This window comes from Dipodomys spectabilis, unplaced genomic scaffold (assembly GCF_019054845.1).
Source record: "Dipodomys spectabilis isolate Male_0828 unplaced genomic scaffold, ASM1905484v1 ptg000203l, whole genome shotgun sequence".
In the NCBI taxonomy this organism is placed as follows: domain Eukaryota; kingdom Metazoa; phylum Chordata; class Mammalia; order Rodentia; family Heteromyidae; genus Dipodomys; species Dipodomys spectabilis.
This window is the reverse complement of record NW_024870880.1, coordinates 4,913,016-4,933,755: the sequence shown is the minus strand read 5'-3', so window position 1 is coordinate 4,933,755 and position 20,740 is coordinate 4,913,016. Positions and strand designations below refer to the sequence as shown.

At 33.4% G+C, this 20,740-nt stretch overlaps 1 pseudogene; it reads left to right on the top strand.

The window, feature by feature from the left end:
- The first annotated feature begins 1,587 nt into the window (after nt 1–1,587).
- LOC122122098 lies at nt 1,588–1,684 on the top strand (annotated as a pseudogene).
- Nucleotides 1,685–20,740: the final 19,056 nt, after the last annotated feature.

Here is a 20,740-nt window from a genome sequence, read left to right as displayed (position 1 = left end):
TGGGGCCCTGAAATATAGAAAATGAGAAATTGAGATGGGTCTTCAATTACTTTCTGTTGGCATGTTGCATGGACGTAGGTGAGAACTCTTGCCTTAGTTATCTGATGATGCGGATAACTGGGACCTGGGATCCTAGGACCCGTGGATCCTGTAGAAGAATAATAGCTTTTAGACATCATATCAGAAAAATTTGAGTATAATCAGTAGGAATGCTTCAGAAACATGGAGAAAAACAGTTTGGGACCAGCGAGTTAAAACAATAAACAGAGCAGCAAAGTAAAATCCCTTATAGATTAGAAGCAAACAACATTGTTTTTTTTACCATGTGAATTCAGACGACCAAGAACACTTAGAAGTTATCACAAGTTTATACCGAAAACATTGCATTGATAATTTTTATATTCTAATATATATTCTAATCCTGATTATTTATATTCCTATCTATTTATTGGAATAAATATCAATTAATTTTTCAAATTATCAATTAATTCTAATAAGATTCACTGTGTGAAATATAAAATCAGCACATATAAATATAAAATATATAATAATATATAATATTAGAAAATGTTTGGCATTGTTCTGTTGTGGTAAGGGTATCAAAGGCAACAGTTTTTTTTTTCTTTCTGCTTATGTGGTGATGAGGAATCAAACCCAGGGCCTCAGGCATGCAAGGCAAGCACTCTACCACTGAGCCACAAGAGGCAACGGTTTTAAAGTATTATTCCATTACCTCTACCTCAGTATTTGGTAGAATTAGAGCTAAAGCTTTACCATTCCGAGATATACAGCCTAGAGGCAAGAGGAAACACTGTGATTAAAACATTACCAATTTAAGGCCTAATAACGAGGAGAAACATATGGACTTCTTTTGGAGCTATGGAATATATTTGGTGATAGAAAATCAGTGGTGTAAGTTCCTGCCTGCTTGGATGGTAGACAGGCCAAGACATTAGGTAATCATACATATGAACAATTTTTTCACCTTCTTGGCTTTAGCATCTTTTGAAATGTTAGGGTGTAATAAACAATTATATTTTGAAAAAATACCTTCTAGTCTGAACAATACTGTCTGAACTGTTTGTCTCTTTATGATCCCTTGTAACAGATTAGTTTTGCTCCAATAAGAAAATCTATGCTGTCAGGGTAAGATTCTGGTTGGTCTGTTCCTACATGGAGCAAGGATAAAGGGTCAGGAAGACATTTGTGCCAGTGAGACCTCATTTGGGAGATTTTAAGCTGCAGAAGTTTAGAAGTAGCTTTTAAGCAAGGCTTACTTTGACTCCATTATCTCCACAAAGCTAAATCAGTTAATAAATAAGTACTTGAAAATCCATCATCTTTGGACCTAGATATAAAGGCTGCAAAGTATGATCCAATTTCAAATGAAAAAGACTTAAAATAGTCATTGAAAAAATTGCAAATGTGAGCAATTGAACAAACAATATAAGTTTTTTCCACCATACACAGAACTTTACAGAAATAAGATGAACTGGGAACAATGTTTCCTTCTTACAAATAGGCAACCAAAGATATATGCCTGTCTTAAGATTGCATCATTAACTACTTAAATTTCCAGGATACTACATGCTTCAGCAGCACGTCTACCCAAATTACAATACAGAGATTTACATGGCTCTTGTACAAGGATGATATGAAAATTTGTGAAGTATTGCATATTTTTCATTCTTCTGATGCAAGAAATTAAAAACAGTTATGAAAAAGTTGATTACAAATATACAAATGTAAGAATACATGTAATTCATAGAAATAAAAGTTAGTTCGACATCATTCAATCTTCACTTTTTACAAATTCCTTTACATAGCATAACATTTATAAAACTTTTGAAATAAGATAACATTGTCATTTTATCCTAAAGAAATAAAATTCTTTAAGGACCTAGGAATTAAAGGAAACTTAAACTGTTTCTATATGGAATGCAATCTGAAAGGACACATTTATTAATGAACCTATATATTATAAAACAATGTCGAATTCAAAGGATTATATCTAGGAGAGAATGAAATAGGTTATGGACATTACACAAACAGAATACTAAATATTTTTAAATATACTTTTTTCAGACACGCACCAGAAATATCTTTACTTTCTGTATTACTCATTTCAACAGATAAGTTAAAATTATTTATGATTTAAAAAATCACAAACTCTATAGAAATCATTATAGATGTATACAAACAACTCGAATATATTTCGACATCAAAGTCAGGCAATTCACTTGGAAGAATACCATGGAATCCATGAATTTTTAAAGTAAGATATTGCTGTTGCTTTGTATTGTGAAAATATTTTGTATGGACACATAGGATGGACTGGCAATTTTGAAATTTAAGAAACTTAACTGAATCATTAGGACTTAGGAGAACAATTTGTACAGCTTTCCAAAACTTCAAAGAGGTAGTAATACATACTTATCCTTTTGGCAATATCAAATGCAGCTTCTTCCAAGTTGTGCTTCAGACATGGTTTGAAATAATGGTTCACCAGAAGGAGATCCAGCATATCTTTGCTATATCTATTCCCAGCAGCAAGATGCAAGGGGGTCAAGAGGCCTTTAGTTTGGGCTTTTTATCTGTATCATGATGAAATAAAGAAGCCACTGTGGTATTATTCCATGTATAAGTACTGTGCAGGGGTGTCCAGCCATTCACAATTATTCCAGGAATATCTACCTTGAGCCACCAACTCATGGACAATGTCTAAGTGTCCACTGTAGGCTTCTCGATGAAGAGGGGTATACTCATCGTCATCCCTAGTATTCACATGAGTGGCCTTTTTGGAAAGTCGTCTCTGCACTGTAGTAAGGCTGTTATTTTCAACAGAACAAAGAAGAAATTTGCTTGAATCCTTTGCCATTTTTTTCTTGCAACTGATACCATTTCTCACTTTTTCATCTTGTTCTTCAACTTCATAGCAATTGCCTAACCAGAGACTTTGAGTGCCAGTGAGAATGAGCTGTCCATGTATTTTCCCAATAGTTCACATTGGATGAAATGGTCAGAAAAATCCGGTGAATTTTCTGCATTTGTTTTTTTCACTATTATTTATTTTCTCTTTTTTCATTTTTACTATTCTAAATTATTCTAACTGGAGAGTAGGGAATTGGTAGGGAGCAGAGGAAAGATTTTCCTCCGTATTCAAAGGTACAGAATGAAAATGAGGACTAGTGGTGTCTTCATGAGCAGCTTATTCTAGGAATGAGAAAATAGGAAATAATGCTTTCTATGTAAATGACTTGGGAAATGACAGAGGAGAAAGTGAAATGATGCAACCAAAAATATAAAAGCCAAATAAATTAGGATAATTATGGTGCAATATTATTATCTATGAGAACCATGAAAGGGAAAGAGGAAGAGAGAGACAGATGTGCAATGATCTAGCTAGCCACAAAATCCATCCCTCTGATCAAATTATAGTGCAAATAATTTTATTTTTTAAAAGAGATGGAAATATAATTTAAGATCAAATGTCTCCATTGTTTTTAATTATATTTTTATTATCTTAAATACTTGTACAAAGGAATTTCCATTAAACAAATCAGTTTTTTAAGTATAATGGATCTTTATATAGCTTTTCAACACCCTTCCAAACCTCACCCCACTTTAATTTTTTTCTAGTTTCATACTATCTGAATTGAATATTATACCTTCACTCTCTTCCTCCATAACTCTCTTTATTCCTTTCTTTTGATTTCCCCTCATATCTTCCAAGTGATAGTTTCCTGGTATTCATTTTGTTGGAGTAAAGTTCAATTTCATAAGAAATTAAACCTTTGAAATAATCCTCTGCAAATGGCATGCTTTGGTTAATATTTTTGTGTAAACTTGTATAAATTTCTATCTTCCAAATATGAGACAGAGCATGGGACCTTTGTGTGTCTGGCTCTGACTTAGTTCACTTAATATATTTTTAGATCTATCCATTTCGTTGCAAATAATGTAACAGTCTTCAAATGGATGGGTGCAATCCAATTGTGTATATGTGCCACACTTTCTCCAACCATCACTCCACCAAAGGACATCTGGGCTGTTTCCGTAACTTGGCTACGGTGAATAGTGCAGCAGTGAACATGGTTGTGAAAGTGATTTTCTGTAACCCTTTGGAAGAATTCATCACTACCTAGCTAGTTTTCCAGAATAAGAATATCCCTCCCTTCATCTTGATCACAATGTATTGCAAGTTCTCAAAACCACATTTCCCCCTACAGGTCTCAATAAGCTAAAACCACACTGTGCCCATATTCTTTCAATACATTTTTTACATAATTGAACATATAATTAAGTGAGAACCTTCTATATACTTTCCTAATGTGGGAATGAGGGACATGACAGAGTAAAAGTAAAAAATATGTAATTTAATTAGCTATTATCATATTTAAAATCATTTTCAGCTCTAATTCATAGCCTCACATAATATTATTTTAATCTTTATTTGATTACTTCATCTAACCCATAAATTATAACAGGTGAGTTTAAAACAAAGGCAAAAAGTGTGGTTTGATTTTGACACTCATGTGTGAAGTTGCACAACATGGGCAAATAGATGGATTGGAATTAATAGCTCTTATCCATTTTGTTAACGTAGAGACGGTTTTCCCAAACTGATTCTCGCAATTCGCATTCCATTCAACAACAAGAAACATGTGATAATTTCCTTTGATTTGCTCCTTATTAACTTTTGTTTCCATTTAATTTTATAATGGATGATTTCATAAATCTACTGTAGATACAAAAATATGTTAAAATATCTCTATCCGTATGCGTTGATATATACATACACACATATATTACACAGGTTATAATGATAATGTATAACTTCAGTAACTGTACAATTTACTAAATTACTAAAACTATCGACGTCTCATGCCTGGAATCCTGATTACTCGGGAGGCTGAGATCTGACGATTATGGTTTGAACCCATACTGGGCAAGAATGTCCAGGAGCCTCTTATCACCAAACAACCAACAGAAAATCAGAATTGGAACTGTGGCTCAAAGTAGTAGAGTGGTAGCCTTGAGAGAAAAATCTCAGCCACATCATCCGGGCTCTTAGTTCAAGAAGAACAATCTACCCAAATAAACATCTATTTAATTTAAACATGTGTAAGTAAAGTATTTCCATCACCCAAATGCACAACCATGCTCATTTGCAAGGTAACTCTGTTTTTTCTGAAGTACCATAAAACATTTTCACTTAAGTTAAAAGGATTGCACTATGGGTTCATTCTCTCATTCATTTTTCCACTCAAATACTCAAATCTTACAATTTTTCCAATTATTTAAAATAATAGATTTTTACTTTAATACCCAAATATTAGAGTTTGAATTGAATGTCTTATGACCCTAAATGGGTGTTCTTACCATTTTGTCATGTCCCCAACCCTAAATTATCCTTATTATTTTTCAGATACTTGTGTATGACCTTGGGTTCAGTCCATGTTATGTTATTCTTCCTGGAATTTAGAATAACAGGTGCATGGCATTGTGTACAGATCTTAATGTCCAGTCTGGGCTTTAACCTCTATCCTCACAATAGTAGACTCCCAGGTAGTACGGATTTTCATAAGCTCGTCATAGCTGATGTTTTTTTTTAAGTCTTTGCATTTCCTGCAGGTTCATGAGTACTGAATTAATTTGTTTTCTTGGGTTATTTTTATTTTTTTATTGTGTTTCATTTCAATGTATGTGTTGAGTTGTTCCTCACTTTTCCTTTTGTTTCTTTCAATCAAGTTCTTACCTAAAGTGCTGAGAAACCAATTCTTCTTTTTCACGATAGTCAAGATGAACATGATTTATTCCCAAGCAATTTCAATAATATTTAAACACCTTCATATCTATGGATGGTATATAAATGATAAATGCTGCGAAGGGTCTTTTTATTTTCACCGCAGTCTTTGTCATATACAGACAGATCATGAAATATATGCAGATAATTAAACTACAGATGTAAGCAAAGAGAAGAAAAACCTATTATTAATTGTTTGTAAGAGGCTTTCATTCCAGTGAAAGAAATGCGTTGCTTGATGCAGGATTTCACATAATTATTTTGCTAGGAGGAAGCTAAACAATCATCTAATTCTATAGAATTGAGGGAGAAGACTCAAACTCCTGAATAGTTTATATTTGGGTCAGATAAAAGCATGCTTCCAAAAAGAGAGTTGACTTTAGAGAAACATGATGAGTTTATGTAAATAGGTGCTTAGCTGATTTTGTTCATTTGTAAACTAATACAGGGAAATAGAGTACAGCAAGGTAAAAAAAGAACTTCGCATTGCAATACTTATGTGTGTGTGTGTACACATGCACGTGTATACACGCACATGCATGTGCAAGTGCTCATTCATTCATCATCTCTAAGCTTCTGTGACCTAGGATAGTGGTTTACCACTTGAACCATCCTTCCACTCCTGTTTTTTTGGAGATAATCGCATGTATTTTCATGATTGGACTGGCTTTGAATAGTGGTCTTCATATCTCAGCCTCCAGAGAAGCTAGCTAAGCTTATTCATCCTCCAAGTAGCTAGTTTAAATTGGGCCTGTCCTCTATGCTTCACTGCTCTTTTATTCTTGTCCTGAGTTGTTCACATGCCTAAGTCATATATATGTCTAGTTGCCTTAAGAAATACTCTTACTGCTTGGCACCAGGGGCTCCTATCTGAACTCTTAACTACTGAGGAGGCTTGAGAACAGAACCCAGGCCAAAAGTTTTGTAGACTTCCTTCTCAATCTATAGCTGGGTGCATTGGATCATTTCCACCATCCTGCACTATCTACAGGTTAAGATTGGAAGGACTGCAGAATCCAGGCCAGCCAAGGTAGGAAGCTAGACAAGTTGGTGTGCAACTCTTATGCCATTGATAATGGGAAGGCTAAAACGACAGATCAGTTGCATGTTCTTGTGGAAAGGGAACCCCTATCCTAAAATTAACCACCTATACGACACCAGTCCAACAAAAACAAGACCCCAAGTTGAACACAATTTCCCACAACCAAAATAAGTATATACCTTAACATCCAGAAACTTAGTACAATCTGCTGTTTGCTCTAATATCAGCTTCATCTAATTATCATATGATGTAACAAAATAGTTTCTTCATTAAATTTATTATATATTTAAAAAGACCTAGAAAATTCTTTCTCACGTATTAAGTGCAAACGTATGGCAAATTGCCTCATTTCTTACATATTTGACTACCACTATAAATTCATCTTATGATTATTATTAATATTAATATATTCTGATTTATTACTTTATTTTGTAACAGTTTTTAAACATTTGGCTTCTCTGCTGAAGTTGAAGTATTTTAATAGTATCATCAAATAATATTACTTGGGTACTTAGAGCAGTATTTTAAAAAGTTTTTAACCAATGGTTTCTAGTAATTCTGTTTTTTTTGGGGGGGTCTGGTCCTGGGACCTAAACTCTGGGCCTGGATGCTGTTCCTCAATGCTAGTTCAAGGCTAGCACTCGACCATTTGAGCCACAGCACCACTTTTTCTGTTTATGTGATGCTGAGGAATCTAACCCAGGGCCTCAAGCATGTAAGGCAAGAGCTCTACCACTGAGCCACCTTCCTAGCTCTCTATGAATTCTTAATTTGTATATTATTTAGTTTATTTTTAATTTCAATTTAATTTTATTGTAAAGGTAATGTACAGAGGAGAGGGATACAGTTACATAAATAAGGTAATGAGTACATTTATTATGGAAGGAATATTGTTACCTCTTTCATTGATTTTTTTGCACACTCAAAAAAACCCCAAGAATTCTATGCTTCCATCGGAAAGAATGACATTGCCCCTTTTGTTAGGAAATGGAAAGATTTGGCAAAAATTATATTAAGCGAAGTGAGCTAGGCCCAAAGAAACATACGTCTCATGGTTTCCCTTATTTGCAATAACTAGTATAGGTCTGAGACAAGCAGAAAAAGTCAGATAAGTTGATGTTAGGTAAAATGAACCCTAAGAAATGTATTCAAATGTTTTTTTTTCTTTCATGCATTTGTTTCCAACACATTTGTAAGATTATTTCTTTGTTGCTTTGTATTTCCCCCCCACCCCCACAGTATAACCCCTTCTTTCACATTTGATGTCGGTATAGTTTGTGTAGGGGAAGGGGAAAAACAAGTCATTTAAATAAGGATACAGGTGGACCATTGAAACAATGAGAAGTACAAGTTGTCATGTCGAAAATGAACTTTAAAACTTTGGTGTGGGGGGGGGGAAGATTGTGTGGGGAAAATGGGGTAAGGCTGGGAAAGGATGGGAAGGGGAAACAAAGGAGGAGGCTACAATGCTTGTTAAGAAATGTACTCATAGCCGGGCGCTGGTGGCTCACGCCTGTAATCCTAGCTACTCAGGAGGCTGAGATCTGAGGATCGCGGTTCAAACCCAGCCCGGGCAGGAGAGACCGTGAGACTTCTATCTCCAATAAACCACCAGAAAACCGGAAGTGGCGCTGTAGCTCAAGTGGTAGAGCGCTCGCCTTGAGCTGAAGAGCTGAGGGACAGCGCCCAGGCCCAGAGTTCAAGCCCCACGACCGACAAAAAAAAAAAAAAAAAAGAAATGTACTCATTATCTTGCCATCTAATTGAAACCCAACTGCACAGTATTTTCACAATAAAAAATAAATAAAAATTAAAAAAAAACTACTGATGCTTTTCCTGTCGTCATTGATCAATAGGTACTTTGCTGTCTTTGTTCATGCATTTTTTATTATAAAATTGATATACAGAAGGCTTACAGTTACTTAAGTCAACCAAAGAGTACACTTCATTTTATTTTCTAAATTTCAAATTTTGAGCTTAATTATTTTCTTTTGTTTCTTTAGGGTAATTCTTTTATTCAGAGTTGTAGGATTAGTTAATTTAGTTTTGCATAATTTTAACACATGTAAATTATTCAGACATATATTTTGCTTTCAAAATAGTTAACATGTGAATATTTAAAAATTATTTTCTTAAATTTTATATGGTTGGTAAATTTAAATAAATTTATTATCTCATAGTTCTAAATATATTTGTCCAGGTTACAAATACTTTATTTTCAAGAAGCACATACTTTATTAAAAAAGCCTTCATTACATGGTCACTTTTTGACAATATTTGTACATAAATTAAAAAAAAAAGTCTCTTTGAGCTGGGCATAGTGATTTGTGGTTTCCATTTCCTAACTATGGTGGGAAGTGTAAATAGGGTTTGTAATTCGGGCGAGAATGGGAAACTATGAGACCTTATCATAAATTTCCAGAGTGAAATGATTAGAGATATAGCCATCCCTAGCAAGATATAGAGCACCTGGTTATCATATTATAAATCTTGAATTAAAACACCAGTAACAACAATTTTTTGTCAAAATAAAAGGATACATGTTTCAAAATGTTTATTATTTAAAACTTGTTTGCAAAGTTCTCATGTTTTTTATTTCTTAATTTTCAATTTACATAATCTATAAGAAGCCAAGTATCTTGTGACTATTTTATTTCTACTAAACTTTTAAATACTATGAGCAATATTATGATTTCATATATTAAAATACTTTTACTGTTTGTGATAATTTCCTCTGTTTCATATGATAATAACAATATTCCAAATGTGTGTATATGGTGTGTAAGTGTGTTTATGTGGGTTTTTTTGTGTGTGCTTTTTGTGTACTTTGTAATTCTTAGGAAATCACACAATTGCTTCCCATATGTTAGGCCAATGTTTTACCACTGAACTATACTGTTTAGTTATAATACAAATTGTGTTTTAAGTTATGACTTTTAAATTTTCATTCCTAGTAAGCTTTTTCAAAATTATATATGATAAAATGTGATCCAACTTCTTTTTTTTTTAATTTAATTTTATTTTATTTGTGAACATACTGTACAGAGGGGTTACAATTACATGGGCAGGATAATGGGTACATTTCTTACCAAGCATTGCAGCCTCCTCCTTTGTTTACCCTTCACCTCCCTTCCCAGCCTCCCCCCTCCCGCCTAATCCCAATCCTTCTCCTTCCCCCCCTTCTCCCCCCTCCCCCCCCGCACCGACGTTGTAAAGCTCGTTTTGGACAGGACAACTTGTACTTCTCATTGTTGCAACAGGTCCACCTGTATTCTTAAACAACTGGTTTTTCCCCATCTCCTCCACAAGTTATACTGACAATGGTTTCCCTTATTTGCAATATCTAGTATATGTATGAGTGAAGCCGAAAAGGTCAGATAATGTGATGTCAGGAAAATGAACCCTTAGATATGTATTTTAAGGTTTTTTCTTTCATGCATGTGATCCAACTTCTATCCACATTAACAATTGTTATTGTTATTTTTTCTCTTATTTCTTTGGAAATTAATTATATTCCTATTACAGCTTTTTTACATTATAACAGCTCTATACAATGCTTTATTTTCTATTTTATTTTTTCCATGTTATCTGACTTTCAGTCCAAACTATCAGGTGGATTAAAAAGAAACTTAATTCAGGACACTTTATTTTTCTCCTTCTCTTCTCCGAAGTCTTTCTGTTTTTTGAAACAATACCAATGACATACAGCTCCTATGTGGTCCACCATTCTTCCCCCCACCCCCCGTTTTGCAGTAAAGCTCAAGTCGTTATCATTCAGCTTTATTATGCTATAATGTTATCTAAACCTAACTCATTCCTAAATTAATTTTATTTGCTTTGAGCAATCACTGAAGACATTTTTCTAAATATAATATCGGGGGTTTGTGTTTTCACAAGGTGTGAAATATGAGTGACTATCCAACATCTAGATATCTCTGGAGAATATTGGTCCACATGCTCAACAATCACGTGTGTAAATTCAAGGAATACAGGTCAGTCAGAACAATGTTGTAAAATGGTGTTGCTGGAGCCTTCATACTAGCTTTGAATCGTATTACCATGTTTAGTGAAGATAACATAGTTCTACTATAAGAACAGACACATAGAAGAAGGTAACAGATTTTTCAAAAATAAATTCTTAGTTTTATGGACCACAGACTTTTGAAAAGGATGCTATGACTTTATGAAATAAAACAGAATCTTAAATGGTTGTATTGGCACAATTGCCTCTTTAGATTTAAAGAATGATCTTAGACTACTACCTCAATCCTTTGTTTGTTTGTTTGTATGTTGGTCATGTGGTTTGAACTCTGGGCTTGGGAACTGTCGATGTGCTCTTCAACTCAAGGTGAGCACTCTACTGCTTGAGCAACAGCAAAACTTCCGGTTTTCTAGTGGTTTATTGGAGATAAGAGTCTCATGGACTTTCCTGCTCGGGCTGGCTTTAAACCACGATCCTCAGATCTCAGCCTCCTGAGTAGATAGGGTACAGGCATGAGCCACCGGCACCTGGCCTACCTCAAACCTTGTAAAGAATGATTATCAACCTAAATGTGAGATGTAAAAACCTATAAAATATAAATATAAAAATTCATAACATTGGCTCAGTAAAGGTTTCTAAAAATTTGACATGGAAAACATTAGTAGCTAAAGAAAAGCAAGAACTGGATTATATCAAGTATTAACCTTTCATAATTCAAAGGACACTATAACAGAAATGAAAACATATCCAACAAATAGAGGGCACATATTTGTTAATGCTACAATGTTAATGCTACAATGATTCCAAAACAAGTATTTTATTTTATTTTTTTATTTTTTTTAAATTTAATTTAATTTTATTTGTGAACATACTGTACAGAGGAGTTACAGTTACATGGGCAGGATAATGCGAATATTTCTTACCAAGCATTGCAGCCTCCTCCTTTGTTTACCCTTCACATCCCTTCCCAGCCTCCCCCCTCCTCCCCAATCCCAATCCTTCTCCTTTCCCCCCTTTTCCCCCCTTTCCCCCCCCCCCCCGCACTAACGTTGTAAAGCTCGTTTTGGACATGACAACTTGTACTTCTCATTGTTGCAACAGGTCCACCTGTATCCTTAAACAACTGGTTTTTCCCCATCTCCTCGACAAGTTATACTGACATCAAATATAGTGAAAGCAGGGGTTATACTGTGGGGGAGGGACATACAAAGCAACAAAGAGATAATCTTATAAATGTGTTAGAAACACATGCATGAAAGAAAAAAACATTAAAATACACATCTAAGGGTTCATTTTCCTGACATCACATTATCTGACCTTTTCCGCTTGACTCATACATATACTAGTATTTTAATATCTTCTAATTCTATATAATTTTTTTCCTGAATAGGATATTTCTTTAAATTACACATGTAAATTAATAGTCAATAGGAGGAGCATATGAAATAAGCTCCTCTTTAGTGTCTGAGAAATAATAAAAAGAAAAAATCACTATTATGACCATAATATAAAAAGAGGACGCAAAATATAGTAATTCATTTGTGGAGAAATTGATATACTTCTTATAGTGATCGATTTGTATAATACTGCAATCATTTTAGCAAACAAGTTTTCAAGCCTTCAAAAGGTGAAAGAGAATTGTATAGGATTCAGGCATTACACTTCTATGAATGTATTTAACAGAAGTAAAAAACTTTTTTGACAGAGAATATAGTTAATTGACAGTGAACTTGAATAGTATGTGTGAGACCCTGGAAATGATCCCCAAAAACAAATTTTGAAAAGACACACTATAGAGGAGGTATGCTGGGCAAATTCCTGTAACTGAATTTTATATCTATTTTAATGTCGGTTCTAAAATTTACAGCATTTCTATTTGAAGAATTGCAAGTTTGTGAAAATTAGGCTTTGAAAACCTATGAAGGTAAAATTCACTTCCAAAGCACTAAAATGAATACAATAAAAGGAGATAATATTTTGTAAGTGAATTGCATGTCAGGAAAAAAAAAACTACTTTTAAACTTCTTCACACAAAATGCAGAATCGCTAAAAAGATGTTTTTGGAGTTGGTTAAAAACTCATTGTGAACTACTGCATTTAAAAAGCAGATATGACTTCTGTTTATTTTGAGAGTATTTTGTCCGTTTGAGTTTATACAGAGATAACTCAATCCAAAAGTATATGTGATAACTGGAGTACCTAGGAATTATACATCAATTCTAAGTATTTTTTTTTATTATTTTTTATTGTGAAAATCCTGTACAGAGGGGTTACAATTACATGGGCAAGATAGTGAGTACATTTCTTATCAAGCATTGTAGCCTCCTCCTTTGTTTCCCGTTCCTATCCCATTCCATCCTCCCCCGCCGCCCCACCCAATCCTCCCCGCTATTCCCCCCCACCAAAGTGTAAAGTTCATTTTTTGACTTAACGACTTGTACATCTCATTGTTGCAATGAGTCCACCTGTATCCCTATTTTTTCCCATGGTTTCCCTTATTTTTAATATCTAGTATATGTCTGAGTCAAGCAGAAAAGGTCAGATAAGGTGATGTTAAGGAAATGAACCCTAAGATAGGTATTCAGATTTTTTTTCTTTCATGTGATTGTTTCTAACAAATTTATAAGATCATTTCTTTGTTGCTTTGTATGTCTCTCCCCCACAGTATAACCCCTGCTTTCACTGTATTTGATGTCGTTATAATTTGTGGAGGGGAAGGGGAAAAACTTCTAAGTAATTGAGAAACTTTTCTGGAAGAAACTTATAGCAAATGACAGAAGACACAAATCTATGCATCTGCATTTTATGAAAGTCATATGTTATTTGCTAAATCCAATTGCTTATCTCTACTTTGCTAGGAAAAACGTGTTCTCAAGGTAAAGCCAAAAGCAGTGAAAAGAACAAAATACACAATCATCTTGATTTATTTGTGAAAGTAACAAATGAAATAAAACAATTCCACTTAAGGGACTCCAATATTAGTGTATGTGAAGATGTTCCTGACTGCCAAAATCCATTAAATTTTTGGAATTTTAATTTCTACTATCATATGAAAACTAGAACAAGAAAACAAATATAGACTTAGAGCGAACCATCCTAGAAATCATTTTCTTAATTGTTTTGAAATTACAAAAGAATTGATACTCCTTTGCTTTTGAAATCATTTAAAAATATTTATCATTTATGATAATTCAAATACCAAGGAAGAGTAATTTTATATAATCATTATAAATATCATTTTATTACTATTGTAAAATAGAATAAAAAACAGTCCCAATATATGACCTACCTATCATTATTCTTAAATTCTAATCATTACCTAAATATCTTAAACAATCTAAATAGTCATGTCTTTAACATAGACGTAAATATTCTATACTATTTTACTTAATATTTTCCAGGGGTATGTATTCATGTTTCTAAGACATGTTCACAGCAGTTAAAACATGCTTTTGTGAAATTAATGTGATACATTTTGTTGTTGTGGGTGTTGTTTTTAGTGGTTAATTGGAGATAAGAATCTAACAAGTACTTTTCTGTCTGGGCTAGTTTCGAAAACAATTCTAAGACCTCAGCACCCAGAATAGCTCTTATTATAAGGGTGAGTTATCGGCACTTGGTTTCAAGAAGTTTTTTTTTTTTATTTTAATTATATTTTAAGATGCTTTTTTCGCTATAATATATATAATTCTACACATAAATTTAGATATATGTATATATATCTGAGGACAAATTATCTCTAAAAATGTACTATTCTAAACATAATATTTATATATATATATATATATAGAAGACATATATATATATAGAGAGAGAGAGAGAGAAGACAGACTCCCTCTAAAACTTTTATGCTACAATTTTTGACCTTTTTCATTTCAAAGATATACAGTATATTTTTCTAAAAGTTTCCTAGAATAAAATAACTAATATTTCAATAGAAAGTAGAGTTTATTACTTTCAAGGTAATTTTAGATATAGAAATGATATTGTAGTTACATTTACAGCATATTACTCTGAAAGGTTCTGCCCAAACTCTTAAATATTTGATTGTAGTTAGGGGGAGAGAGGAAGTAAATTCATACTGATTAGGAATTTGCAACGCTTCCAAAAATCTATTCTGTAATTTGTTATAAGCACATTGTCATGCTACCTGATATGGTTAAGTTTTTATTTATTTGTTCAAAATTTCAATATGGATGCATCCACATTGGTAAGATTAAAATTATTAATCAAAAGACAAATAATAATAAAATCATAGACACATATCCGACGTTCAATGATTAGCACTTATGATGCTAATAATAATTTTGATGAAGAGGATGATGACCACAGTGTAATCTGATAATGACGATGTTGTGATTGAAAAGGAAAAAAAACTTAGACATACTTGAAAATGGATTTTCCACATTGAATGCCTAGTTATAAACAGCGTTGGATTAGAACAATAAGAATAACAGGAGGAGGGCTGGAAAGGTGGCTCAGTGGCAGAGTGCTGGCCTTGCCTACATGAGGTTCTGGGTTTGATTCGTCAGCACCCCATAAGCAGAAAAAGCGCGAAGTGGCACTGTGGCGCAAGTGGTAGAGTGCGTTGAGCTGAAGAGCTGGGGGATTGTGCTAGGCCCAGAGTCCAGGCCCCATGACGAACCAAAAAAAAAAAAAAAACCAGAATAACAAGAGGAGAGTTTGATTATCAAGAAATTCAATCACATAAACAGGTAGAGACAGTAAAAACCCTAATGTTATTCCAGCAGTCTTTCTAATGTATACTCACTTTTCTTGGTGGTATTATTTTCTTATAAATAAAATCGTTTATTTCCACATTTTGATGGACTAAGATGTAGGTTCCAACTTTGTGTGATTAGTTCAAATAACATTCTCATATAGATACCATTCAATAACCAATGTTTTCCAATGATATATTAAGAGTATGTTCTTCAGTACAGCTGTAAACACATAACACAATTTACATAATACTACTTACATATCTGCAGTTACCATAAAAGGAAACAGGCTATAGAGCCAGGAGTTAAAATTTATTTTTATTTCTGCATGAAAGTATTTCTGACTATATACCAACAGTCTGAATTTGACACTTTCCTTATTTGAAAGCTAAGGTAGACAATGTAAGGACTCTTCACTTTTCTTTTTCCTTGCTGTAGAATTCAAAAAATATATTCTTCAAAATTTCTGGTAGATTACATCCATTTACAGATGAGAAATGTAAGATCACCAGTCAATGTTGTGAGTAAATAATGATACTAGAATTTTTGTCTGAGTTCTTCACTCTGTGTGCTTACAAAGAGAGTCATTGGGTGATGGAGAGGAACAATATGAAAAGACTATGGGGAGAAATGCATACTTTGTAAACAGTTGTTTTAAGACTGAGTGACTGGTGATGAGTATTTTCAATAGGCTGGTGTCAGGGGCATAAAAAGGAGTACATAGAAATTACATTAGTGACAGAAACTGAGAAAATCATGATCATTCATCCTATCTAATGGATGGAGGTAGGGTAAGAGGAAATCTAAAGGTTTTCCACATCTCTGTCTTCTAACTGTGTTAGTTACATTCTTGGTGATAAGGACTACAGGTGGAAAAGATGGATTTAGAGGAAAAAACTCTCTGATAGTTCTAAGGTTTATGTTAAACAGATGCAAAGATAGGTCTGTTTGGACATCATCAAAATATTCACGACCATGAATATGAAAAATAATCATAAAATCAGTGACATTATTAAAGGGAAGAGGAAAAGGAAAGTTCTGATGAAAGTGTGAACAATGTAAGTACCAGTGTGGACAAGATTGGAGGAAAGAGATAAATAAGGAAACAAAAAATTAATAAACACAGATTTTCAGAAGAAAAGGAAGGAAAGAATTTTCAGGAAGATATTGAAGGAAATCTGCTATTTGGATTTGAAAGGTAAAATGACATAAACAAGTTCAATAAGAACAGTGTTTTGGTGAAAGTCATATTGATTAAACGTTGAGATATGAATATGAAGACATAAAAATCTGGATCCATTTATTCAACAGATCCTGTTGATTCTAAATGTTGGGAACAAATGCTTTAATCCTGACCTTGGAAATGTTATACAGATATACATGTCATGAACTTTTCTTAGTGATATTCTGTGAATATTTTTGAAAACTTTATTTAGCCAGGAGATTATAGATTGAACTACAGCGCAGACAAGCCTAATCTGCCCTACAGTTCCAATTAGTGACCCATCTATCCATATCAGTTTGGAATTTTATTGAAATATATTTAGATATGTTTGGATATCTTATCAGCCTACTCATTATTAATGTAGGACAAGTAACACCAAGTATTAGGTTGAACATACAGCTTTACTGATGTGACTGATGACTCCTGGAATTGATTCCACTTTAGAACAGAAAATGCCTCAATAGCCATTGACAAATCATAACTGCCATATACACTATTGAAATCTAATTCTTGTTAGGTATACCTCCATGCTGTGTCAACAAACCTGACACAAATTCTTATATGTAGGAAAATGTTCTTATAAATTCAAGCTTTTATTGAATGGAAAAGTTCAGACATTGCTCTCACCACTAGGATTAAATGCCTAAAAAGATAAGACATTTTGCTTTAATGTCTTTCTTTCATTTTCTCATACACATTGTCAAGGAGTGAAGGATACTGATTTAACAATACTACAATCGTGACTTGTATTAACACAACATCTAGGATCTAATGTTAATTCGGATACTTACTAATTAGCTCCAAATTTTGTGGATAGTTATATTTCTCCTGGGTAAACTAATGAACTCCAGGAAAAAGTCCATAAGGAGCCTTTCGATTCTAATATCACTGTTTGTTGCAAAGTGCTTTAAATTCTACATTCTCGAATGTGGGCATAGGGTTATATTGTGGAACTTTTCTACTCAGAGAGTTACTATTACCCTATTGCTTAGCATGGACAAAGTACCTTCATACTTAGACTGGGCGTGTACAAATAAGAAGTGGTAGTTGAACAATGTTCTTAGCAGTTTGTACAGACGAAATGGAAATAGAGCAACGATGAACTCAAAAGGAATGTGCAAAGAAGACAAAGGCACAAAGTAGAATGTGCCAAGAAAAGCTTAAGTATAATTTCAAATAATGTGCTCAGGTGTGAGGGTGTGTTCAAAGTACAGGTTCAGACAATGTAGTTGGATATCTTGGGCAGAAAACTGCTTTAAAATATTCTGAGATAACTGTACAAGTAGAAGCCCCTAACTCTGACTCTAATCAGCAACAACATCATCAACTTAGGAACTATTTTCCAAGTGCAAAGTGAGAAAAAGAGGGCTGATCACTATTAGTGTTCCCGTTGAAGCAATTGCAGTCACATAACTTTTCTTATAAGTGTTCATTTATTTTGGAATATTAAGTAGGGAAAAGCCAAGTAAATATTTTGCATGTACCTAAATTCAGTGTACGTATTATATTGGTCTCTCTTTTACTTGGAAGTTATAGATTATGTATTTTTATACTCTAACTTGGGACAATGATCTACTGCCAGTTATTTTCTTCTCTTACCCTTCTTTTGCCTTTCCACTTACATAATTTTTATTTAAAGAGACATAATTGAACTTGCACTTCTAAATGCTTCAAAATTATCTGAACTACTTCATACTTGTGGCAGGCTCCTATATCTTTCTAAAGGGAATATTTTGTCAGTACCATTTTGATCCTACATGATATTGGATATCTTCCTGCCTAATTCAGTTTAAGATATATATTAGACTCATCCTATATCTCAACACTTGGACCAGCATAAAATACTATCTTACTTAGAAATCATGATATTGTTATATCTGGTGAGGTGGAATCTCTCATTTTTGAATGGCCTTTAGTGATATTTACATGTAATCATGTTTTAAACCAATATGCAACTCAGTAGATGAACGAATTGACAAAATGTGGTTTATATATGTCCGGAGTAATTCTATGCTTCCTATTCATAAGGAAAAGGAAAGACTTGGAAAAATCCTACTAAGAAAAATAAGCAAGACACAAAGAAACAGATTCCATGGTTTCCTTCATTTGTAATAACTAGGAAATATCAAAGATAGTCCTAGCAGTTGAGCAGAATGGCTCAATAGCTATGTATAAGTGACCATATAAAATGATGCTGAGCAAAATAAACTCCTAGATATGGAAAGAGAGGTTTTACTTTTTGGTTGTTGTTTTTAATGTACTATGTGACTTCTTTTTTGTTTTGTGTTTTCCCGTATGGTTTGTCCACTGTTGTATTTTATTTCAGTCTCCTGTGTATTGTATATACATTTATCTTCATTTGGCAAGGGAAGCAGAACAATAAAGTGGTGAGACAAAGGACAAAAGGTAAACCAATGCAATACCCATACTCACAGGACAACATGTTGGAAATTTACATTACATCTTGTGAGGAGTATTGGGGTAAAGAAAAAGTGTGAGAAAAATGAGGGAGGGCGTAAAAATTTTGACTTATGTATTCAATACCTTACAATTACTGCAACCCCTTCTATATATCACCTTGACAATAAAATTAAGTTAAAAATGAGCTACATAAAATATAATTTCACTTTATTGCTATAGTAAATATTATTCTATGTGTATTACCTTTTAAAAAATGAACATTTTGGCTGCTAACTTGAGTTAGCTCTTTCTTTATCAGAGGGACATCAACTGGAATGTTATCAAACTATACAATATTTTCAGAATATACTTGCCATTATTTTGAAATAAAAAACATTATTTTAGTATTGGCTCATACTAAAACAGAAAACAGTTCAATTCTATAGAAACCCTAACTTTAAAAACTGAAAACTGACTAATTGTTAAGAGGACAGAATATATGTGTTCCTCAACATTCCTAAGACTACTAACTACTCATTTTCAATTACTGAATATGCCATACCAGACACATTCAAAATAGTACCTGTTTGCATTTTATTTAATTCTGCATAGATGCAGTTTTCAATGCTACATTACATATTTAAAAGTTAACAGAAAAAATAGACATGTTCTTGTAGAGGATAAAACTATGAAGTATCTATAATAATTAATTCTTTGTTGTTGTTTTTTTTTTTTTTTTTGGTCAGTCCTGGGGCTTAAACTATGGCTTGGGCGCTGTCCCTGCGCTCTGCAGCTCAAGGTGAGTGCTCTACCACTTGAGCCACAGTGCCACTTCCTGTAAATCATTCCATAAGAGTAAACATTTGTTCATCAGAGTAAGCTATTATTTCTATGACAATCAATCCCAAGTTTTTATGCTGTAAAGTCATCCTAGCGAAACAGTTTGCAACTCGTAAGGTGCACCTTAAAATTCCCTAAATTCACATCATGACTACTTTATCATTATTGTGAAAAAATACGACACTTCTGCTAATGTGATGCCCTTCCTATTGTGGAAAGAATACTACACTAACTTTGCTATATCATTTTCCCCGCAGTAGTTTTCTTGAGATTAAAACACTTGCAAATATTATTTATTATTATTTTTATTTTTATATATTTTTTATATATAATCTATCATAGATATTCAAGAGATCTGTATATCTTAATATTAAGATTTCAAGATTATAGTTGAAAGCCCACCCAAGCAGGAAAGTTCTTTGGATTCTTATCTCCAATAAACTCAAAAGGAAAAGCCAGACTGAAGTGGCATTAAGGTTCAAGTGGTAGAGCAATAGCCTTGAGAAAAAACAGGCTTAGGGACAGTACCCGAGCCCAGAGGTTAAGCCCTATGACAAACCAAACAACAAACACAAAATAAAAACAAACCTCAAACCTAGCATTTTTCTCGTTGTATACAGAGGTACATAAATAAGGAAATTTCTTCCTGTGTTATGTATAGGTAGAAAAAAAAAGATGTCACACAATTACTATCTTCAAACCATGTTACACCAAAGTCTCCAAA